Consider the following 26,232-nt stretch of genomic DNA (forward strand, 5'->3'; position numbering starts at 1 on the left):
GCCTGCTGCGCCCGGTACGCACCAGCACTGAGATGGCATCCTACTAATACAATTAGCTTAATACTAAGATCTCAGCGCCTATCAGGGAATGAGAATTGAAAAAGAACATGGAGTGTGGGTAGTAGCGAGTGTTTGATGTGTTGACCCAATGCTCACTGAGCTTGGAAGGCTCGGCAAACCCTAATCTCATCATTGTTGTATAATTGTCTGGAGGGGAGTTTTCGGCACCACAGCAAAATGTAATGGCACATTTTAGGATATTCCCCAGATTATCAACCTTAAATGCCACCAAAACAGAAATACCAGCCAGAGATGCCCTTGCATGCCAGTGACAAATGCCACCAGAGTGCAAACTTCAGATTTATAAATGCCATCAAACCCTTCACTGTCTGTACAAGAAGCCCCCAAAGTGATTAACACGAATTCCCACAACTTGTTGCTTCTGGGCTTCTCTTTACATCTAACATGCGGTGCTGACATCCACATATGAAAGGTACATGCCAACATTACGGTACGGAACCATAAAAGCTGTCCATGATCATAAAACTGCTACTGATTCATCCAATTTATTGTAAAGACTTTAAAAAAAGGTGAGCGATGTAGATACTTAAAGGGTCAGTTAGTAAGTAGTAGTGGTTAGAGTACTGTATACTGTCTGGGGCTTTACTTCATCCCTTTAGTGAATGGAGGTACAGTGTGGGGCCCTACACCATGTGCGGCCTCCAATGCCATAGAATGCTTTCTCCATTCCCCCGGCAGCTGCACACAAATGCTTGTCTGTATGTGGCTGCTCCCATATACATATATATTGTCAGAAAGATGAGGAGGGGGACAGAGTGGGAGCCGAGACAGGACAGTATTATTGGTACTGTGTAGCCATCTCTGGGTCCCCCATATATCAGGAGAATGGGGTTCTTTGACCCCTGTTTAGCACTGCGGAGAGAAGTATATGAAGCAGATTGTGGCTGTGTAAGCAGTCACCACAACACTCATCATTTTTTATGGAGCATTATTTGTGGATAAAAGGGACATTATTTTCCTTATATATGCAACTTTTAGTATGCAAAAGATCCCTGAGAATGTAATACCGTTTTAAGTTTTACAATGGCCTCAGGGAATGGTTCACTTGATAATATGGCGATTAAACCAGAAAATGTGTGCACCCCTGATTTAGTCCTTTCTTCTAGGACAAATTTGGAAAGCGCCAATTCTGCAGACACTGCTGGTCTCTACAAGAGTGAAATCTGTTGTCATTTTACTGATTCTGTTACTAATCAATATCCTTAAAGGAAATCTGTCAGCAGGTGTTTGCTAATTCATCTGAGAGCAGTGTGATGTTGGGAAAGAGACCTTGAATCCATTGATGTATCACTTACAGTGCTGTGCAAATTAATTGGGACCAAGTCTTTTTTTTATGTAAAATCGTAAGTTGGTTACCAGTCAGTGTTTCAAACTAGTTTTAACTGCTTTGAACAGGCACTCACACCTGTTCAAAGCAGTTAAATCTGGTTTGAAACACTAACTGGTAACCAACTTACGATTTTACGTAAAAAAATGCTTTGTCCCAATTAATTTGCACAGCACTGTATATTTCTGGGTGCAGCAGTTGTGACACAATCTGAGTTTTTAGACTTAAAATGAAGCAGAGCTGAGAAAGCTGACCCCTCCCACACCAGGCTCTGTATGTGCATTGTCTATAGACAATGAGCTGTTTATAACAAGAGGAGGCGGAGTAGTAATATCATGCACACACTGCTGTAGCTGCCATAGTTTGGACAATGAAAACCTTCAGTGTAAGTAAATAACAGCACACAGCCTGACATGTGACGCATCCTTGAATTCAGTGTCTTAACCCCTACCTCATGCTGTCCACAAATTACATGGCAAAACCTGCTGACAGATTCCCTTTAAAATATTTCAGTGAATAATCATCATAATGAAGAATGTTATAATTACATGACATATGTATCTGATTTTACCAAAACTAATCCTGAATACAGGACACATCTTTGTTCTTATAGGTATATAGCCTTCAGGACAGGCTGTTTGGAGAAGATGTATATGATTCTGGGGCTGCGCCTGCCCATTATCTTATGTAATCATCTGCCAACTGTTCTAATTCCCATCACCGGTAAGGCATCTTCCCAATAGTGCAATCATGCAAAATCTGTTCGAGCAGATATATAATACAGATGTAATATTCACCAGCATGACTACCTAAAATGGGGTAATGAGGCTTGCTGGGCCCGCATATCATTTCCTGGAAATAGCAGCTGTTTGCTTTGCAGAGATTGCGAAAAAAATGGACGAAGGCAACTCATTGGTGTCTCTGATCTCAGCCTACTCACTGCTCTGTCTAGTTACTGTTTGTACTTGACAAGAGTTCTGCAAGACTTGAGTGGTGTCCACTTAACACTGTCATCCAGGATGGGTGCTGGGCTCATATTATTAGAGAAGGGGAGGGACAAAGGGGGGATTGTCCTCAAATATCCCTCTCTCCATGACACCGGGACACTTACATCTGTCCTAGCAATCTAGCATTCATGGAACCAGACTGCTTATCTCTGTTTTTTATAACATAATCATCTATGATTCCCCAATTGTCTGTAAAAGTGATGCGATATTACTTTATCTCTATAATCCAATTTCTGCAGTAACAATGCTATACAGTGATTGTCCACTTTCATAGAAATGCATGCGTTGCCATTTTCCAAGATATTACTGCTCAAATTGTCCATTTACCAGCAGGAATTTTGTAAGATTATAATGGCAGCCTGGAACATGAAATTCCCTTTAGCTCTCACAAAACATATTTTATGTATTGTACACCATCCAACAAACTGAAATAAAAGACAGGTAACCCCGTACCACCATTGGCTGTGATCAAACCTGGCACAGACAAATCATTGGTGCAATCTACAGGGACCCAAGAGGTAAGGGGCCACTTCTACCTCCAAAGCAGGAGGAATTGTACATTATCATGAGAGATTGGACTCAAAAGGGTCCATACATTGCTGTGGCATGCTCTGTGTCCGCACCTGGATGCCACTAAGAGAACATATTACTTGGCTTCCATAAACATTAGGCTACAAAGCAACATGCCATGGGACATAAAAAATGAGTTGCAGCATCTAATGATGGGATTGTGACCTGTGACTAATGGAAATAATATAACCCTGTTAGGCTTTTGGATGCAAGTCGCACAACTATGATTTTGCCCCCTATAGACATTAATGTAAGTTGGGTTTCACTGACTGCTCTACATTCACAAATCACCAGAATGCTTTTGTTTAAGGGACTTGGCTGAGAATTTTTGTCGGAGTGGTGACTTCACAAGTGGTTTTCAATCAGGTAAGCTACTGTGACGTAACCAATGAGTGTCATTAAGATATGCCGCTATGATATCAGAGCTAAGTTTCAGTACACTTGAGATGAGCACATTTTTTTGAAATTTGAATTCACCACCTTCCCTGAATTCTTCCAGAAAATTTCATTTGAATCTTTTCTTTGCAACTCAGAGATAATCCAGTTGTCCTAAAAAGCCGTGCGTAATACTATGGGGTCTTCTAGGACTGTATTGAATCCTTTCAGTCTCTTTAATTCAAGCATAGCCTTAGTAATGTTTATGTGATCTCAACATATATGGCTATGGGTAAACAGATATTAAGTGTTCTTCACTTCTGTGATGTCACATACATTATCGGTACAGGTTCTTCAGTGTTTTATGTCTCTCTTTCCCTATGTCTATTGCTATTGCTCTAAGCTGTGACCTGTGACATCTTCTCACTATCCAGGTTCACACCAAAATGGCTGCTGCATCTCTTAACGCAGCTGTTATACAGGCTATAATATTCCCTCTTTTTTGGGTGTGCTATACATCGTGATGTGATAGCTGCAATGCATTAAAGGGAATCTGTAACCAGGTTTTGGCTACCTCATCTGAGGAAAAGAGACCCTGATCCCTATGACATATCACTAAGTTTACTGAATGCAGCAGTTGTGACAAAATCAGAGTTTTTAGATGTAGCATGTAGCAGAGCTCAGAAAGTTAACCTCACTCACACCACAGTTTTCTGTGTACATTGTCTAGTGACGGTACGCTGCTTATCAGAGGGGGGATGTGGTCGCACCAGAGCTCATGTGAGCACCAGTCCAGGCAGTAATAATCTCATTGGTGATAAAACATTCATTGTATGGAAGCAACAGCACAGAGCCTAATAAATGATGCATCCCTGAAATTTGTGTTTCAGCCCCTATCTCATGCTGTCCTCTGAAACCTGTTGATAGCATGCCCAACAATGCTCAAGGTCATGTGAGCCTTTCCTTGGCTGATGCAATCTTCTGCATTGTGTAAAATCCTCTACACTGTGTAAAATGGCAGTAGACAGCAACTAAAAGAGGACTGAAATCCTCCAAAAATTCAAAAGGCAGCAAAATAAAAGGCAGCAATGTTTTTACCTGCCTTGGCCTCCAGCCAAATGCCCTTTAGGAAGCAGCAGGCCCATGTGGTTAAGATGGCAGTAACACAGGTGCAATGATACAGATGAGACAGCCATTCACTACCTACCAATCCATGGAGGGGGTGGCTGCTTAGTATACGATTGCACAATGAGGATTTGTATGCGGCGCTGTTCACAGAGTGGTAATGCACAGCATCCAGGTTACCAGCCTATTAGTGACGCCCTTCTATTAGATCAGACGGGCTGCCCAGCGCTATCAAGAGGCATCCCATGTGAACAGGCACCACAGTTTACAAGACAAAATGGGCCTAGCTGCACCCTGATATTAAAGTGCAAAAAAAAATACATATAAAATATGTGAGGTATTGGTCGATATTTTGGCCAAAGTATACAAGCCTGCAACCCAGCGTCAAGGGTCCTCACACTTGCGAGTCCATATCACTAATGACTACAATAGACAGCAACTAAAAGAGGACTGAAATCCTCCAAAAATTTCTCGATGTGACATCATAAATATGCTTTGTGAGGACAGCTGGTATGTCATCACAATAAGGCTCTGCCTCTCAGGGGTGTATATAACACAAATACCATCAAATTAACAGTTTCAGTAATAAATTATTTTATTTGACTTGTACAGGAACAAGAGCACCAAGAGTATTTTGGTCAGGGCACATATTTTTTAGTTTTATAAGATCAGAATTATGTATACTATGTGGTCAGGTGAAATGTTAGTCAGATGGGCTCTATTGTCATGGCTTCCAATTTACTGGACAAATCTTATGATTGTAAAACATCACTACAACATCCACATACATTAATCTTGACAGCTTCATAATTAGATAAAGATCTTCTTTAACAAGCCTTATATTTTCCCACACCAAATGGAAAAAATAGTCTTGCTTCACTTTTGCATGCTAAGAATCTACCCCAACGGAGTGAGACAAAGCAAGGATTTTCCAAAACAAAAGGCTACCATTTCTGTATACAATGACCACTTCTTAAACTGCTGGCCCAGCTGCTCTCTATGTCCGAGGATCTTATTCTTTCTGAATGGGGGAAGTGATGAGACGTGAGCTTGAAAGAATTGCACAAGTGCGTTCATGGAATGGGAACGGAAACTTCAAGACAAAAAAATCCTCACATGCAGAAGTACGCATGCACAATGTAAGAATATGATACTTAATTGCTTTAAAGAAATGAGACTAGTGATTAAAATAAGATACTGAATGTTAGCTAACACTCTAAAGCGCAATCATCATTTTATTTATTTTTCAGAAATCAATAGTACATGTGAAAATCAGAAACCTTGTAACATTATTTTATAAATCTGATTCTTTCTCTCCTTAAATTTATATTTAGTTTTCAATATTCTCAATTGAAGAGTTGATGTAAATACTTAGGTCCCAAAAAAATGAGAAAGGTATTCAATGAGTGATACCTTTATTGGCTGACCAGAGAAATAATATTTTCAAGCTTTCAGGGCTCAGAAGGCCCCTTCATCAGGCTAGATTACAAGTGAATTACTGAGAAGAGACGGCAACATTTAAATAGGAATTACAACAGGACATGAGGTGATACAGGCCAAGGAAATCAATTTAAGATTTTTGTTACACATGCAAATGAGGTGGAAGTGTTCTATTAGAGATCTGAAGATCTTCTTGTGGAGGTGTGAACTGTGTCCATGTAATGAGCCATGAATCCAGGTGTCAAATTGAGTCCTATGGTTAGAGATTGAAACATATTTATAAATTTGAACTCCAAAATTTTTCTTTCTCTGTCATTATTAAAATGACCTTTCAATATTAGGACTTTTAGATCTGACCAGCTATGTCCAGGTCTTAGAGAAGTGTATTCCTACAGCTGTGTCCACCTCATTTTTAATAGTGTGTCTATGCAGATTCATCCTTGTTTGTAGTTTTTGCTTAGTTTCCCCAATGTATGTCCCTGCATTGCACCTTGTACACTGTATCATGTACACTACATTGGAGGATATACATGAAAAATAGTCCATGATCTTATAGTCCTGATTTGTGTTGGGTATGTGGACTTTATCTGTTAGTGATATGTGGGTGCAGGTTTTACATTTCTTACTGTTATAGGGGATTGTGCCGTCTCTATGGTGATGCGAGGGCACTTCTGACAAGGATATTCCTTAGGTTGGGAGACTGTTTGTAGGAGAGCAGTGGCAGTTCTGGGAATATTGCTTTCAGTCTGTGGTCTCTGTGGAATATGGGTTGGAGGTCAGCGCCAATTTTCCTTAAAATGTTCATGTGAGGGTTTAAGTGACCACAAGCGGCACCCTGATGTTGTCCTCCTTCTGCTTGTAATCCAGGAGGCTGCTTCTTGGTATCCTTGTAGCTCTGTGGATCTGTTTATCAATTACAAGTGGATGATACCCTTGTACCACCCTCAATTGAAGAGTAAAATCATTCTTAGGCTGGAGTCACACTAGTGTTTTAAAAATCGGTCCGATTTTAATGCAAGAGAGTTGGACGAGTGGTATGTGATTGTTATTCAGAATCCCCTGCAAGTGTAGTGCAATTGTGCAATTTTTTTTTTCGCATGTGACCATATGTGATGAGATTGCCATCCGTCTGACATGCGATTTTTCTTATGTGTTTTCAATCCTATGCCTAAGAAACAACTGGTTTCTTTGTTTAGAACCCTTTAAAAACACACTTTCCAAGGAACCACACTGGAGGGACATATATTTTGTTGTGAAAACATGAAAAGAACAAAGTAATCTGCACCGCTGATACACCTGTTGCCATCTATGTAAGTCCTCTCAGGGAAAGCTAGATAGACCTCCCCTGTGATCTCGAATGCCCACCCAGGAAAAACATAATTCAGGCAATGCCTGTGAGAAAAAAGAATAAAGGTGGCCCTCACAATCCCGTTTAAAATACCTTTTATTTGTTCACATTAAAATGTGGGAGTTGGAAGATCTTCTGTGGAACATATTGGAAGACGGCCGTTTCGCGCTACATGTGCATCAACGAGTCCTACAGTGGAGTGGAAGACGTAATATTCCCTCAATAATACCTCTGAAAGCTGGTTTTGGTTATTTTGTTGTGGGCAACATGACATTTAACCTGACCTTCAACATTACAGAGTGAGTCCTTATCCACTCAGTGTTATCTCTGCAGTATGGTGAGCCATATGCAGTTGAAGCTGATCCGATGAGGCAGCACCGACACTGGACCCATCAATTATTCACAAAAGGGCCACAAAAGGTCACTTTAATAGACTTTATCAGGAGCTACGCATGCATCCTGAAATGTTTTATGCCTACTGTCGGATGACCCTGGCTACATTTGACCTTCTGTTAGAGGTGCTGAGACCGGGAATAACATACCAGAATACCAACATGCAGCAAAGTATTTCTGTTGAGGAGTGACTTCTTCTCACACTAAGGTATGCTTTTTTTATGCAATATTGTTCTTAAATATTGCTACTTCAGGGCTATCATGTGTTCACAGGTTACTGTGCTACTTATGTTCCAAAATGTTGCCTCTTTTAACAATTAATATGCTTTATAGCTTGCGAGATCTATGTTGCCTGGCTTTTCAAAAGTGGATGTAGATGTTTGCGGTTGTGTTTGTTCGCAATTGTGACTACAATTGCTTCATTTTGTACTATGATTGTATATTTATGACTTAATATAATGTTGCCTCTAGTAATGTCAGCAACACCGCAGAAGAAATGCTAGTCTAAGGGGGTCACAATCCTTATAGGAATGCTCGGACCTGGCACCCATAATGTGGTGGTGCACCATCTTGCTGGAAAAACTCAGTGCATGAAGAGGGCGACACACCATCATGTAGCAATTTCAGATATCCAGTGGCATTGAGGTTTCCATTGATGAAGAATGGCCCCACTATCTTTGTACCCCATATACCACACCATACCATCAATTATGGGTGTCAGGTCCGAGCATTCCTACATGAACAGTTTCCTGGAAAGTGGATTGTCATCGTGGGCCAGTTGAATGGCCACCACGGTCTCCCAATCTGACCCCCTTAGACTTTTATCTTTGGGGTCATCTGAAGGCAATTGTCTATGAAGATACGAGATGTGCAGCATCAGAAACAACACATACTGGAATCCTGTGCTAGCATTTCTTCTGCGGTGTTGCTATCAGTGTGTCAAGAGTGGGAGAAGAGGGTTACATTGACAATCCAAAACAATGGGCAGCACTTTGAACACATTTTATAAGTGGTCATAACCTTGTAAATAACTCATGAAAGAATAAAGTTATGTTAAAACCAAGCACACCATTGTTTTTCTTGTGAAATTCTCAATAAGTTTGATGTGTCACATGACCCTCTTCCCATTGAAAAAAATAAAGTTGGATCCAAAATGGCCGACTTCAGAATGGCCACCATGGTCACTACCCATCTTGAAATGTTTCCCCCCTCCCATATACTAATGTGCCACAAACAGGAAGTTGATATCACCAACCATTCCCATTTTATTTAGGTGTATCCATATAAATGGCCCACCCTGTAGATCCATAATGGGGCCAGAAAATTTTTGTCTGTATATATATAGATATAGGGCCGTTTCTCGGAGTCTGCAGACTCGCTTTTGACACGCTGTTGGTGCTCACGCCTATAAAAAAAACAAACATAGCACACATTTTAAAAATAACGCCTATTACGTATGTCTTCAACATTTACCAATGTTAGTCATGATCTTGACACTCTAAATTACAGTTGGCATAACAAACAAACATTGTGATGGCAAATAAAATAGTTGAGACCACATGAAGCCATCAAAAATTCGAATACAGGCTTGCCTAAAAAAAATATATCAGGCAACTGCGCATGTGTGGTAAATGAAATGCTAATGATGAAGTGTTGACATCCATGTATGTATACATTTACATAGCAGAAATTTTAAATTTTATAGATGCTGAACGTACTGACATGAGCTTTTTTCAGACATACAGAAACACAACTTTATTGACTTATGGGGTACTTATTCATTGTTGTTTGTTCCTTTCTTGAGTTGGCCTCATAGCTTGGATACATCTGGCGGCAGATGTAAGTCCAGAATGCATCTCAATGGCTACGGTTTGGTAAGTTGGGTCACATTTGTCCCACAGTTCTGACCGCTCCCGGACCAGGACGATAAGCATCTCCACATTAATGTGTGGTGGCATTGTCCTGATCTCCGTGAAGGTGTGTTTATGAGGTTTTTTATAGGTTTGCTTGGGTTCTTTGCCCTTTACAACTTCCTGCAATGTGCTGATGCAATGCTCTCCTGCACCATTGGAGAACTTCATAAGAAAATCGCTTGTCCGTGGGCCAATTTAAAAATCGCATCCATTGACTTGCATTAGCAATTGCGATCTGATTTTCGCATCCACTCGCAGCATGCTGAAATTTTTTCTCAGTCTGATCTCAATCTGATCCAAGCTGAGAAAAAAATTGCAGATGAGCACTGAATCATTGAATAGCATTATATAGAAAAATCAGCTTACCAGTCCCAATGTGTTTGACCTCCCAGTTGCAAACCAACACCTCGCACAGATAACGGTGAGGCAGCCACAGCGTAATCCAAAGGAGAAAAAATCCAGCAAATGGCAGAGGTTGCTAAAAAGTAACTTTTATTCCATGTGAGTAAAAATTAAACCAACATATTGTATCCAGCACTGAAACACTCTAGCAGGGAGCGAGTGTTCAACGCGTTTCTACTTGCGTCTTATTGATGATAGCAGCAGAAAACACAACACGCGTTTAGTGTTGAGCGAGTATACTCGCTGCTTGGGTTTTCCTGAGCATGCTCAGGTGTCCTCCGAGTATTTTGGTGTGCTTGGAGATTTAGTTTTTGTTGATGCAGCTGCATGATTTGCGGCTGCTAGACAGCCTGAATACATGTGGGGATTCCCTAACAAACTGGCATTCCTCACATGTATTCAGGCTGTCTAGCAGCTGCAAATCATGCCGCTGCACTGACAAAATGACAAAAACTAAATCTCCGAGCACGCCAAAATACTCAGAGGACACCCGAGCATGCTGGCGAAAACCCGAGCAACGAGTATATCTGTGTTTTGAAAAGGTGAATGACATCCAACATGGCTACTATCTTTATAGCCTCCCTAGGTAATGCCACTGGCAACTTTGGCAAACATCAGTGGCTAATTTGCCTAATTATAGAGTTAAATGGGAAAAGTACTGTATCACTGCATTCTCTCCTGTGGGCATTGACCTGGCTGCCAACTTACCACACCACCCAGCATCTCTGGGACCAAAGTAATTGATCAATATAGAAGACAATTTGTCATGGAGAAATGTACTGTATTTTTAATCCGAGAGCATCAGGAAAAGCTGCCTGGAAAGACGTATGCACATAGGGGATAAGCCTCCAGAAGTATTTCATGGCTTATTCATAGGCGGTTAGTCTTTTTCCAGTGATCGCTCTGTTTGTATCATTCCAGTTTGTATAGTGAAAGTTACAGAGTTTAGTTTTAATTGCATCGCGGAACGACCAACTCCCCTGGTTACACCGTGCCCTAGTTTAATTGCATTCCAAGAAATGTATTGGTAGATTACATTTCTAATTGGGGAGCGCTTTTTATGGAACACAGAATATTACATTTCCTGAATATTTCTGAGAGATTAGACCATGAACTGGCACAAAACTATGCAAAGTACCAAAGTTGTATGTGCATAATTAACAGCAAGTCGTTTAGAGCCAGACAAGTAACGGCATGCATGTTCCAGAACTCAGCGTATAAATCAGATGTTTTATGTCATCACATGAATGACATCACAGTCACCAGCAGTTTAGAAATTGTTTCCAGAAGGTGCTGCTTTTCACGTGAGATGTAATCGTGGAGATTATGAAATACCGTAAATGTAATATTAAAACATGTTTTATATAATATTATGCAACTTTCCAGCTTTCCTTTTTACATTGAATTTAATTTCCTCACTATTTACAATATCTCAACTTGCTGTCAGTGAATATGAATGTTCTTGTTTCTATCTATTATTGTATCCCCTCTAGGCAATTCTCCACAAGGTAAGACTCTAGATACATTTTACCTAAACTGATACATTGTAACAAACTATGAAAAGAAAGCAGATGTTAGTGCTGTTGATGTATGGAGCTCACAGAAAATTACTGACACCGAGCATTACACACAGCAATTATAATAATTGTATTATTTCAATTATAGTTTGCTATTTAAAGGGGTTATCTCATGAAGCAATTTTATGTCAGAAGTCCTTAAATTCAGTGAAGTAGTGGACAACCTCTTCTCCATCTGATTATTTGCCTCCGTGAAAATAAAAAAGCTTATACTCACGTTCCGCCCCAGCGAAGTTTCAGCGGTGTTGACACTTGCGGTCTCGGGGCTCTTATGACACATGAGCCCTGCGCCCAATGAGCGCTGGCGTCGCTGTCCCCGTCTTTGGACGAATATGCAATCGTGAGAGTGGCCAGCCTCAGCTGTCAACTACTCTTTATTGCATATATGTCCGATAGCGGGGACAGCGCTGATAGGGTGCAGGGCTCCCGTGTCATAACAACTGCACAAGAGTCCAGAGACCGTGAGTGCCAATACCGCTGGAACGGAGGTGACTATAAGCTTTTTTATTTTCACGAAAGCAAAAATTCAGATCAAGAAGGGGGTGCCCTAGTAGTGAACAACTCCTTTAATAGCTGTTTCTGATGGGTTTATTCAACATCATAAATAATAAAAGTGCTTGAAAAAACAAGCAACTTTGCTATTTATTTGTCATTAAAAACTCACTCATTTTTCAAAAAGAGAGAGGGAGAGATTTTTAATTTTATTGTGTACTGCCCATTGCCTTAGTTAATGGCTACCTCAGTGGTGGCTGGTCTCCTTGTCAAGTGGTGCACCACTCTTTTATAAAGCTTGTAAGCACTGCTCTGAAGTTAGTCAGATCACTGGATCAGCTGCATTGCCTCTGCACTCCTCCAAAGTTGTCTCTGCTTGCACCATGACAGGGTGCACAGTTTGAGCAAATGATGTACAACTGTCAATCAGGAGAACACACTACCATCCTCATTTCAGCAAGCAGAAGGTGGGCGGCTGGGGAGCAGTAGATTCTTGAAAACTGATATTCACTGTAGAAAGTCCCTTTAACCCCTTAATGACAGCCAATATGTCTTTTTACTGACTGAAATATAAGAGAATAGCATCCCCATACAGGTAACAATCCAGCAGCTGTCGGCTGTACACTATAGCTGACAACTTGCTGTATCACACACGATCAGTATTGTCACTGTCCATATCTGTTTAACCCCTTAGTTGCTGCTGTCAAAAGTGCCTACATCAAATAAATGGTTAACAGATTGTGGGGGCTTCCGTTTTAATCTAAAGGCCCCGTCTCACATAGCGAGATCGCTAATGCGTCACCAATTTTGTGATGCAACAGCAATCTCGCCTGCGATCTCGCTACATTTGACACGTAGCAGCGAATGTCCTGGGACTTTTTTTCGTCGTAGGCGTCCCGCTGGCCAGCATCATTGTGTTTGATCGCTGGATCGTTGCTGCATCGCTGAAGAGATCTGCCTGTTTGGCAGCTTACTAGCGATCATTTAGTGACGCACCAGCGATCCCTGCCTGCCTTGGAGTCTCCCGGCTATAGCGGTCAGTTCAGAAGTTAGCGACATTTAGGCGAGTTTCACACGTCAAGATAATTACGGTACCGGAAAAAACGGTACCGGAGCTGTCCATGTGGATACGTGGTACCTCCTTGTGGCAAACGTGTGGCAACCGTGCGCTGCATGTGTGCCGCATCAGGACCACACGGACGGCCGCCAGGAAGAAGCGCTACAGTAAGCGCTGTTCTTGGTGGCTGGTGCTGAACGCGGCTGTCATTCTTCTCTCCTGCTCTGCCGGCAACAGCGAGCAGAAGAGAGAGAATGAATGAAAACCCGACGTGGGGTCCCCTTCAGTTTGTTAACCAACCAGATGAAACTTACAGCTGGGGGTTGCAGCCCTCAACTGTCAGCTTCATCAAGGTTGGTTCTCAAGAATAGAGGGGTCCCCACGCTGTTTTTTTTATTATTTATTTAAATCATTCAAAGTTTAAAAATAGCAATTTTTTTACATTTTTGTCAAGCTTCTGATATGTTTTGTGTTTATTTATAAAAAAAATCAACCTAAATTTACCATTATCATAAATTATAATGTGCCATGAAAAAACAATCTCAAAATCAATGGGATTTGTTGAAACGTTTCAGAGCTATCGCCACATAAAGTGACACTGGTCAGAATTTTAAAAAATGGCTCCGTCATTAAGGGGTTGAAGTGATTTACACTATTTGGCAAAAAAACCAAACATTTTAAACATCTTTTTGCTTCTATGTGTCTCCCCTTGGTGCTGCTGATACTAATTTGTACTGTTTGGGAAAGGCTTTTGTTTGAATTAGTCTCCTTCCCCCTCTGGCAGCTAACAGCTTACCACAAATATTTACCATATGCATTTGTATAATTTATATCCTGGCCGCTGCATTCACACACATCCACTGCCCTGGCATTAACTCTCTACACTCCATCCATATTGACCCCTCACTCCTTTCCTCTCCTATGTATAGCACTCATGCTCTTTTCACATTGCTACACAGCACAGATCCATTCAATCCCACAATTCAACATCAGAGATGCTCTCTCAAATCACTTAACCATCTGCTCACTCTTTCTATCCTCCTTCTCCTAGTCGCAGGAGACATTGCTCCCAGCCCTGGTCCCCCATGTTATAGAAAGTCAAACCCCCCAATTGCTACACTCAGAAACCCCTCTAATCTTATTAATATTCCCTGCATGCCATCTGTCTCTCTTAATTGTGCCCTTTGGAATTCTCGCTCAGTGTGTAACAAACTCGCCTTCATTCATGACTTTTTCCTTTCTCATTCTCTTAACCTTCTGGCTCTTACTGAAACCTGGGTCCAGCAGTCAGACACTACCGCTGCTGCTGTTCTTTCATACGGGGGACTACACTTCTCTCATACCCCAAGATTAGACAATAGAGCAGGTGGAGGCGTTGGTCTGCTCCTATCACCAAAATGTACCTTTCAGGTTATCTCTCAAGTACCCTCACTTGTCTTCCCTTTTTTTAAGGTCCATGCCGTCAGACTCTACACCCCCTTCTCCATGCGAGAGGCGGTGGTATATCGTCCTCCCGGCCCCTCCCATCAGTTCCTGGATCATTTTGCTACTTGGCTTCCACATTTTCTCTCCTGTGACATCGCTACACTCATCATGGGCGATTTCAACATCCCCATTGCTCTTCCCCTCTCTCCATCTGCTACTCACCTTTTATCTCTAACCTCCTCTATTGGCCTTTTGCAGCTTACTAATTCTCCAACGCATGAAGACAGAAACTCCTTCGACTTGGTCTTCTCTCGGCTTTGTGCAGTGGATGATTTTGCAAACTCCCCTCTCCCGCTCACTGACCACAACCTTCTTTCATTCTCTATCAAGAACTGCCAGGCTGCTCTGGTCACCCCCACGGTCCATTTTTATAGAAACATACAGGCCATTAACACCCAGAAACTTATGAAGAACTTGCAGTCTTCATTGGCCCCTATCTCCTCCCTCTCATGTCCTGATTCTGCATTGAAGCATTACAATGAAACACTTCAAAGTACCCTGGATGAATTTGCACCTCCTATAAATAGAACACCACAATGCAGACGGCGACAACCCTGGCACACCCTGCAAATACGTTTCCTGCAGGGGTGCTCCAGGTGCGCCGAACGTCTGTGGGGAAAATCCAACCTACCCGAAGATTTCATCCATTATAAGTTTATGCTTCGAACATACAACACTGCCCTTCACCTCTCAAAACAAACCTATTTCAACACCCTCATCACCTCACTGTCCAATAACCCTAAACGTCTCTTTGACACTTTTCATTCTCTACTCAACCCAAGAGTAGAGGCCCCAACTATGGAGTTTTGAGCTGACGATCTGGCCGATTACTTCAAAGAAAAAATTGACCAGATCCGACAGGAAATTATCTCCCAATCACCTCATACCATGCACTGTCCTCCCTCCCCCACTGCATCTAGCTCACTCTCTGATTTTGAACCAGTCACAGAAGAAGTAAGCAGGCTCCTTGCATCTTCTCGCCCAACCACTTGCACCAGTGACCCATTTCCGTCACATCTCCTCCAGTCCCTTTCCCCTGCTGTCACCCCTCACCTAACTAAAATATTTAACCTCTCTCTTCTGGTATCTTTCCCTCCTCATTTAAGCATGCCATCATACATCCACTACTTAAAAACCATCCCTCGACCAAAACTGTGCCGCTAACTATAGACCTGTCTCTAATCTTCCCTTCATCTCTAAACTCCTGGAATGCCTGGTCCACTCCCATGTTATATATTTAGCTCTGGCTGGGATAGCACGCGTGCGGGCTCACGCGTGCAACAGATATTAAGTGCAACAGGATCAAGTGTTTTGCAGTTAGACAATGCAGTTGGACAGGGCAGGAGACAGGTAAGGTGCATAAGTTTTTCATGCACGCATGCTTCTTGGTCAGTCGTACTACATATGCATTGATCATATCAACCTGCTGCTTATTTGTCTTCACTTCTGCTTTTTAACAACTCGCCTGCCCTTTTACACATTCTGTGCACTCTCTGCATATCCACCCCTCCCTTTTCCCCTCTCCCATGTATAACTCTGAGGCTCTATTGACATTTCTTACCCACACCAAACCATCCAAAACCTCCATGCAGCACTCAAAACATTCATACAAATCATCCCACCACCTGCTTTTTCTGTTTTTTCTCCTTTTACTAGTTGCAGGTGACATCTCCCCCAACCCTGGGCCTCCCTCCACCAGCATACATTACTCTCCTCCAGCTGCATATAGAAACCCTGCTAATCTTATTAACATTCAGTGCATGCCTTCTCCTATCACGTTCCAATGTGCTCTCTGGAATGCACGGTCTGTGTGTAACAAACTGACTTACATTCACGATCTTTTTCATTCTAATTCCCTTAACCTTCTGGCTATTACAGAAACCTGGATCCAGCATTCAGACACCACCGCTGCTGCCGCTCTCTCGTTTGGTGGGCTGAAATTTTCACATACCACCAGACCTGAGAACAGACAGGGTGGAGGTGTTGGTTTGCTCCTTTCATCACAATGTGCTTTCCAGGTCATCCCCCCGGTTCCCTCACTTACATTTCCTTCCTTTGAAGTCCACGCCATCAGACTCTTTAAGCCCTTCTCCTTACGAGTGGCGGTTGTTTATCGCCCTCCAGGCTCCTCCCGCCAGTTTCTAGACCACTTTGCCACCTGGCTTACTCACTTTCTATCCTGTGACATCCCTACCCTCATCATGGGAGACTTTAACATCCCTATCAATGATCCGCTCTCCCAATCTGCCTCTCATCTTCTTTCTCTAACTTCTTCATTCGGCTTCTCACAGTTTACTAATTCTCCTACACATGAGGACGGGAATACTCTGGACCTGGTTTTCTCCCGTCCCGGCTCACTGCACGACTTTACTAACTCCCCTCTCCCGCTCTCAGACCACAACCTTCTTTCCTTCTCAGTCAAGAATTGTCTCCTCACCCGGGACACCCCCACTTACCACACTTATCGGAATACATGTACCATTAATACCCAACAGCTTATGGACAATCTTCACACATCTTTAGCCCCATCTCCACCCTCTCCTGTCTAGACATAGCATTGTCACACTTCAATAATACACTGAAGAATGCCCTAGATGAAGCAGCACCTGCTATACGCAGAAAGACCCGACACAGACAACGGCAGCCCTGGCACACAACGCAAACACGCTTTCTTCAGCGCTGCTCAAGGTGTGCAGAGCGGCAATGGAGAAAATCTCTCTTAGCAGAAGACTTCACCCACTATAAGTTCATGCTCAAAACCTATAACTCTGCCCTTCATCTGGCCAAACAATCCTACTTCACCACCCTCATCACCTCACTATCCAACAACCCAAGATGACTTTTTGAAACCTTAAACTCCCTCCTGAAACCTAAAGTACAGGCCCCCATCACCAACCTCAGCGGTGAGGATCTGGCCACTTATTTCCTAGAAAAAATCAACCACATCCATCAGGATATCTCAGCCCAATCTCCTCAGTGCCTGGATCCCCTTCCCTGCCGCACCTCAAGCTCACTAGACATCTTTGAGCCTGTTTCAGAAGAAGAAGTTTCCAAGCTCCTCGCTTCTGCTCGGCCTACAACCTGCAACAGTGACCCCATTCCTTCACAGCTCCTGCAGTCTCTCTCACCAGTGGTCACCACTCACCTGACTAAAATATTTAACCTCTCTCTTTCTTCAGGTATATTTCCCTCCTCATTTAAACATGCCATCATAACCCCTTTACTTAAAAAGCCATCCCTGGACCAGAACTGCACTGCTAACTATAGACCTGTCTCTAACCTTTCCTTCATCTCTAAACTCCTGGAACACTTGGTCCACTCCCGTCTAATCCGCTATCTCTTGGATAACTCTCTTCTCGACCCCTTACAATCTGGTTTCCGCTCTTTACACTCTACTGAAACTGCCCTCACTAAAGTCTCTAATGATCTAATAACAGCTAAATCGAAAGGTCATTGCTCCCTGCTGATTCTCCTGGATCTCTCTGCCGCATTTGACACTGTGGATCACCAGCTCCTCCTCACTATGCTCCGCTCTATAGGCCTCAAGGACACAGCCCTCTCCTGGTTCTCCTCCTACCTCTCTGACCGCTCCTTCACTGTATCTTTTTCCGGCTCCTCTTCCTCTCCTCGTCCCCTTACTATCGGGGTCCCGCAGGGCTCAGTCCTAGGCCCCGTCCTCTACTCTTTATACACTGCACCTATTGGACAAACAATCAGCAGATTTGGGTTCCAGTATCATCTCTATGCTGATGACACCTAATTATACACTTCTTCCCCTGACATCACCCCTACCCTAATTCAAAATACCAAGGATTGTCTGTCTGCTGTCTCTAGCATCATGTCCTCCCTCTATCTGAAACTAAATCTCTCCAAAACTGAACTTCTTGTGTTTCTCCCCTCTACTAACCTCACATCGAAATAACCCTGGAGGGTTCAACCATAACTCCCAAGCAGCATGCCCGCTGTCTTGGGGTCATATGCGACACTGAACTTTCCTTTACTCCCTACATCCGATCACTCAGTCGCTCTTGTCACCTGCATCTTAAAAACATCTCCAGAATCCGACCTTTTCTCACCTTTGAAACTGCCAAGACTCTTACTGTCGCTCTTATTCATTCTCGTCTGGACTACTGCAACTCTCTTCTGATCGATCTCCCTCTTACCAAACTTTCTCCTCTCCAATCCATCCTGAATGCGGCAGCCAGGGTCATATTTCTGTCAAGCAGCTTCACCGATGCCTCCATCTTGTGCCAGTCATTACACTGGCTACCTATTCGCTACAGGGTCCAGTATAAACTCATCTCTCTCACCCACAAAGCTCTCCACTGTTCTGCACCGCCTTATATCTCCTCTCTCATCTCTGTCTATCACCCTACACGTGCCCTCCGTTCTACAAATGACCTAAGACTAACATCCCCCGTAATCCGAACCTCGCACCTCCGTCTCCAAGACTTCTCTCGTGCTGCTCCAGCTCTCTGGAATGCACTTCCCCAGACGATCAGACTGATACCTAGCCCTGACCTATTCAAGCGTGCTTTGAAAACCCATCTCTTCAAACAAGCCTACCACATCAACTACTCAGCAAACTAACTTTGCCCTGTTCCCTCCTTCCAAATATTATTCTGAATCTGCACCCTACTATTCATCTGTCTCCACACCCTCCATGCACACGATAACTGCACTTGATACTTGTCTATTGCACTTAAACACATGGGCTGATGACCGGATCATGCAGCTTTATATGAAAATCCCTATTTATTATAATTACCAGACCTGAATTAACAAGCTCTTCTCACCTACTGTGTCCCCCCATTTCCTTGTAGATTGTAAGCTTGCGAGCAGGGACCTCACTCCTAATGTCACTGTTTGAATTGTCTTAACTTGTATTGAATTTATTGTCTGTACATGTCCCCGCTTAATTGTAAAGTGCTGCGGAATATGTTGGCGCTATATAAATAAAAATTATTATTATTATTATTATTATTATTATCCGCTATCTCTTTGATAACTCTCTTCTCGACCCTCTCCAATCCGGTTTCCGCTCTTTACACTCTACTGAAACTGCCTTCACTAAAGTCTCTAATGATCTACTAACAGCTAAATCAAATGGTCATTGCTCCATGCTAATTCTCTTGGATCTCTCTGCAGCATTCGACACTGTGGATCATCAGCTCCTCCTCACTATGCTCCATTCCATTTGCCTCAAGGACACCGTTCTCTCCTGGTTCTCCTCCTATCTCTCTGACCGCTCCTTTACTGTAACTTTTGCTGGCTCCTCCTCTCATCTTCCCCTTATTGTTGGGGTTCCTCAAGGATCAGTCCTAGGCCCCCTCCTCTTCTCTTTGTACACTGCCCCTATTGGTCAAACAATCAGTAGATTTGGTTTCCAGTACCATCTCTATGCTGGTGACACCCAATTATAAGCTTCTTCTCCTGACATCATGCCTGCCTTTCTAGAAAACACCAGCGATTGTCTAAACACTGTAACATCAACATCATGTCCTCACTATATCTGAAACTGAACCTGTCAAAGACTGAACTCCTTGTGTTTCCTCCTGCTACTAATGTACCTATACCCGACATTGCCATTTCCGTGTGTGGTTCCACTATTACTCCCCAGCAACATGCCCGTTGTCTTGGGGTCACACTTGACTCCGAGCTTTCCTTTGTCCCCCACATACGATCACTGGCTCGCTCTTGTTATCTGCACCTCAAAAACATTTCTAGAATTCGACCTTTTCTTACTTTTGACTCCGCAAAAACTCTTAATGTTTCTCTTATTCATTCTCGTCTCGACTATTGTAACGTTCTTCTAATCAGTCTCCCTCTTACCAAACTCTCCCCCCTCCAATCTGTCTTGAATGCTGCTGCCAGGATCATATTCCTCACCAATCGTTACACCGATGCCTCTAACTTGTGCCAGTCATTACACTGGCTACCCATCCACTCCAAAGTCCAGTACAAACTTATTACCCTCACCCACAAAGCTCCCCATGGCTCAGCGCCACCCTACATCTCCTACCTTGTTTCAGTATACCACCCTACCTGCACCCTCCGTTCTGCTGATGACTTGTGGTTAGCATCCACAATAATCAGAACCTCCCACTCCCGTCTCAAAGACTATACACGTACTGCGCCAATTCTTTGGAATGCACTTCCCAGGTCAAAACTATTAGTCCCCAATCCCCACAATTTTAAGCGTGCCCTGAAAACTCATTTATTCAGACTGGCCTACCGCCTCAACACATTAACCTAATCTATCCCTGTGTGGCACAGCCAAAAGTTTTTACCATAACCACGTTCCCAGCATCATGTTCCCACATGCTTTATGCATCCATTAGCCCTCTGTGTCTGTACTGTTACACACTTAACATTATGGTTGGTCCATACAATCAGGGCAACTGTTACCACCCACCTTTCGTGTCTCCCTTTTTTTCCTCATAGATTGTAAGCTTGCGAGCAGGACCCTCATTCCTCTTGGTATCTGTTATGATCTATGTGATTATTGTTATGCTTGTATTGTCTGTACAAGTCCCCTCTGAAATTTAAAGTGCTGCGGAATATATCGGCGCTATAGAAATAAAATGTATTATTATTATTATTATTATAACAGTATAGTCCCTACTTACATCACTTGCAGAAGGAGTCTTCACAGCTATGCTGCCATGTCACTAGGAAGACTTTGTTCCTTCCATGACAAGCAGAACAGAAAACTAGCTACACTGCTGCTAACTGAGGATTAATATGTACTGACTGTGTGCAGAGTAAGTAACTGAACATGTGTGACCACCAACATACAGCTCAGTAGGTGAACGTGCACTTTAAACACCAGTGACCACTCCTTTAAATAATGAGCCCCTATTTAGCATCATCTTCTATTAGCTAGAGCAAATATTTGCTAAAAAGAGAATCTGTAGCTCTGATGGGTCTGACTTGTCAGTGCAGTATAATGAGACTGTAATACCTTATTTCTCCTATGGAGGTGCTGCAGAGAAATCAACACTTGCTGCACAGAATATAGAAGAACAATAACTCAGTGATATTTGTAAACAAAACTGCTGTCATCATGAGATAGACTGAAACAAGCCATAATTTAATCAATTATTATTATTATTATTATTTAACAGCCTTTGGCTCAATGTTGATCCATGATGACTTGATGGATTAACTCTCTGTAGGAAGATCGATCTTGTGCAAGTGTAGGTAGGTCCACCAGGGTCTCCTTCACCGTTATCTTGATAGTATCAAGCCATCAAGTTGTTGTCTTCCTGTTCACCTTGTTCCTTCTATTCTTCCATCCATGATGTCCTCCTCCATTGATTGCCCTCATTGAATGATGTGCCCAAAGTAGGCAAGTCATAGATGGGGCATCCTTGCTTTAAGTGACATATCTGGCTTGATTAGTCCCAAAATTGATTTGTTTAATCAATTATTATTGGTAATAGCTTGTTTTTTTTATTGTTGATGTTTGCATAAGGCTACACAGTAACCCTGGACTTAATTGTTTTTTTTTTTAACTTGAGATAACAAGCAAGGAAAGACTCAGGATGAGGAGTTAGTTTGTATCGCTGTTTGCTCTTATGGCTTTACAATGTCTCAGCAAGGACTTGTCACAATGGATGGATGCCTAATCAAGCTATCCCGAGTCCGTCAACACGTTTGCTCTGTAGGGTAAACATCATAGTGAATCCGCCGCTGAAACACATATACTGGGCTTTATATAACATGCAAGTTTATATATAAACATACCACAAATACTGATCGTGACAGAACCGAGTTCAGATGTAGCAGAGCTAAGTTTGTCGCTTGGCATAACTCTGTTTATATAATGATCTGTTCGGTGTGGCTTTACATAGGGCTAAGTATGGCTGTGTTCACACTTACATTTTTACATTCCATTGGTCTGCTCTGTTTTAAGAAAAAGACAAACGGAATGAATGCAAAAAACGGATCTGTTTGATAACCGATGCAAAACGGAAGCAGAGAGAACATTTATTTATTACTCATTTATATAGTGCCATTAATTCCACAGCGCTTTATACACATCAGCCATATTGATGATTATGAGGTCTTTCGGGGTTCCATTAAGTTCTGCATGATACACTTTTTCTTCCTTCTCTAAGCGGACACATGACGGAGGTCAGATTGACCCCATAATGAACAATGGGGTCCCCCTTTATCCGTTATGAAGCAGATCCCCTTTTAACCAGGGCTGTGGAGTCGGAAAGCCAAACCTGCGACTCCGACTCCGACTCCTCAATTTCCTTTACACCGACTCCGACTCCAACTCCGACTCCACGACTCCGACTCCGACTCCACGACTCCGACTCCGACTCCCACACATATTGCTTATATTTAAGTGAAAAATTTATTGTAGTACAATGTGAACCTCAGACATTTAATCATTTTTATGATCCAATAATCAAGATATTTAAATAGAACATAATATATATTGGTGTACTACCCGGTTTTCATTCTTTTTGGCACAGATACGATATGGATAGACAGATATGGATAAATGGATAGATAGAGCAGATTTCTAATCTGCTTTTGCTATTGAAAACATTATCTATGAGCTCAAAAACCTTTCAAGTGATGCAGTTTTTTAAAAAGATGATCTGCTTTTGCAGCTGAAAAACGTATCCTCAAAAAACACAGGAAAAACGCCGTGTGTGAATGTAGCCTTAGATCAGGAATATAACAGCCATTTATAGGACATTTCATAACTTTCCCAAACTCCTATGAAAAAATATTCAGGACATCCTGCATTGAATTACTGTACCCAATTTATTATATATTTTAGGAGTCGGAGTCGGTCCATTTTATACCGACTCCAACTCCGACTCCGACTCCACCAAAATGAGCACCGACTCCGACTCCACAGCCCTGCTTTTAACATTAAGGCCACGTTCACATGTTCAGTATTTAGTGAGTTTTTTACCTCAGCATCTGTAAGCCAAAACCAGGAGTGGGTGATAAATACAGAAGTGGTGACATGTTTCTATTAGCCCATGTGCACACATTCAGTATTTGGTGAGTTTTTTACCTCAGCATCTGTAAGCCAAAACCAGGAGTGGGTGATAAATACAGAAGTGGTGACGTGTTTCTATTAGGCCACGGTCACACATTCAGTATTTGGTCAGTATTTTACCTCAGTATTTGTAAGCCAAAACCAGGAGTGGGTGATAAATCCAGAAGTGGTGACGTGTTTCTATTAGGTCATGTGCACACATTCAGTATTTGGTCAGTATTTTACCTCAGTATCTGTAAGCCAAAACCAAGAGAGGGTGATAAATACAGAAGTGGTGACATGTTTCTATTAGGTCATGTGCACACATTCAGTATTTGGTCAGTATTTTACCTCAGTATCTGTAAGCCAAAACCAGGAGTGGGTGATAAATACAGAAGTGGTGACGTGTTTCTATTAGGTCATGTGCACACATTCAGTATTTGGTGAGTATTTTACCTCAGTATCTGTAAGCCAAAACCAGGAGTGGGCGATAAATACAGAAGTGGTGACGTGTTTCTATTAGGCCATGTGCACACATTCAGTATTTGGTCAGTATTTTACCTCAGTATCTGTAAGCCAAAACCAGGAGTGGGCAGTGGCGGATTATAATGAGGTCAATTTGGGCAGTTGCCCCGGGCCCAGTGGGGTTAAGGGGCCCACAGCCCAGGCCAGTAAATTGCCCCATTATAATCCGCCACCGCGCAGGGCCGGATTATAGGCAGGGCAGGCGGGGCTTCAGCCCCGGGGCCCCCACCACATTCCTGCTGGCTGCTGCAATGGCACTCCATCTTCTCCCCACCTAAAAGTGAGTGACCGTGGGGGCGGCATTATGTGCTCTGCTACCAGCAGCATCTACAAGTAGCGTGAACGCTGATGCTGCTGGTAGCGTGCAAAGGCTTGTGATGAGATCACAGGAGGTAAGGTGTCAGGGCCCCCGATCATGTGACCCCTGTCTCCTCCCCTCCTGTGACCTCATCACAGGTCCTGTGCGCACAGAGCAATGAGAGCAGCCATGTATGTGGAGTGCGGCTCTGCAGGTGGAGGTCGGTGCTGGAGGCCCCATTATTCTCTATGTGGAGTGCGGCTCTGCGGGTGGAGGTCGGTGCTGGAGGCTCCATTATTCTCTATGTGGAGTGCGGCTCTGCGGGTGGAGGTCGGTGCTGGAGGCTCCATTATTCTCTATGTGGAGTGCGGCTCTGCGGGTGGAGGTCGGTGCTGGAGGCTCCATTATTCTCTATGTGGAGTGCGGCTCTGCAGGTGGAGGTCGGTGCTGGAGGCCCCATTATTCTCTATGTGGAGTGCGGCTCTGCGGGTGGAGGTCGGTGCTGGAGGCTCCATTATTCTCTATGGGGAGTGCGGCTCTGCGGGTGGAGGTCGGTGCTGGAGGCCCCATTATTCTCTATGTGGAGTGCGGGTGGAGGTCGGTGCTGGAGGCTCCATTATTCTCTATGTGGAGTGTGGCTCTGCGGGTGGAGGTCGGTGCTGGAGGCTCCATTATTCTCTATGTGGAGTGTGGCTCTGCGGATGGAGGTCGGTGCTGGAGGCCCCATTATTCTCTATGTAGAGTGTGGCTCTACGATTCGTGACCCCCGTCACGTGACGAGGGGGGCCCACAGAGTCTGAACTGCCCCGGGCCCTGGCTACCCTTAATCCACCCCTGGGAGTGGGTGATAAATACAGAAGAGGTGACGTGTTTCTATTAGGCCATGTGCACACGTTCAGTATTTGGTGAGTTTTTTACCTCAGTATCTGTAAGCCAAAACCAGGAGTGGGTGATAAATCCAGAAGTGGTGACATGTTTCTATTAGGCCATGTGCACACATTCAGTATTTGGTGAGTTTTTTACCTCAGCATCTGTAAGCCAAAACCAGGAGTGGGTGATAAATACAGAAGAGGTGACGTTTTTATATTAGGCCATGTACACACGTTCAGTATTTGGTCAGTATTTTTACCTCAGTATCTGTAAGCCAAAACCAGGAGTGGGTGATAAATACAGAAGTGGTGACATGTTTCTATAAGGCTGGAGTCACACTAACCTGCGCAAAATACGGTCAGTATTTTACATGCGTAATACGGATGACAGACCCCTAAATAGTGCTCCGTATGTCATCCGTAATCAAGGTGTGGTCGCGTATTTTGCGCATGTCAGCATCCGTATGTAATCCGTATGCTGAGATTTTCTCGCCGGCTTACAAAATGTACATATAATGGAGCCCTATGACAGGTTTTATGACACAAACGAAAGAATAGATATAGACACATAGAATACATGTGTATATATACATATATAAATACATATATATATATATATATATATATATATATACATACACGTCATTGTGACAAATATATATATATATATATATATATATATATATTTATTTATATTTCACAGAGTTCTTCATAGCAGAATAGCCGCTAATTAACTTGCCGGCTTCTATGAAATCATTCCCCAACCCGACATGAAATGACACATGGTTTACATTCAGTAAAGCATTTTATTTCATGTTTTTTTTATATGTCCCTGACTAATAATTAGATGAGGGTTTGTGTGCAAAATTTGGGAGTTGTAGGTTTTATTTTAAGGGGTTAATTCGTTGTTAAAAAAATGCTTGGGCTTGCCATTGCCC

General features: G+C 42.9%; 1 protein-coding gene across 5 annotated transcripts in view; it reads left to right on the plus strand.

Annotated features, from left to right (window-relative positions):
- The first annotated feature begins 24,837 nt into the window (after positions 1-24,837).
- Positions 24,838-26,232, plus strand: part of KIAA1755 (KIAA1755 ortholog) — a 96,162-nt gene continuing 94,767 nt past the window's right edge. For 3 of the 5 annotated variants that reach the window (XM_073555264.1, XM_073555267.1, XM_073555268.1), the window contains exon 1: positions 24,838-24,920. The gene's annotated coding sequence lies outside the window, so the exon portion shown is untranslated. Of the gene's footprint in view, positions 24,976-26,232 lie in introns of all 5 variants that reach the window. The other 2 variants (XM_073555266.1, XM_073555265.1) reach the window with 2 other exon arrangements.

Source organism: Dendrobates tinctorius, unplaced genomic scaffold (assembly GCF_039654945.1).
Source record: "Dendrobates tinctorius isolate UK_male_01 unplaced genomic scaffold, ASM3965494v1 ptg000223l, whole genome shotgun sequence".
NCBI classification, from domain to species: Eukaryota; Metazoa; Chordata; class Amphibia; order Anura; family Dendrobatidae; genus Dendrobates; species Dendrobates tinctorius.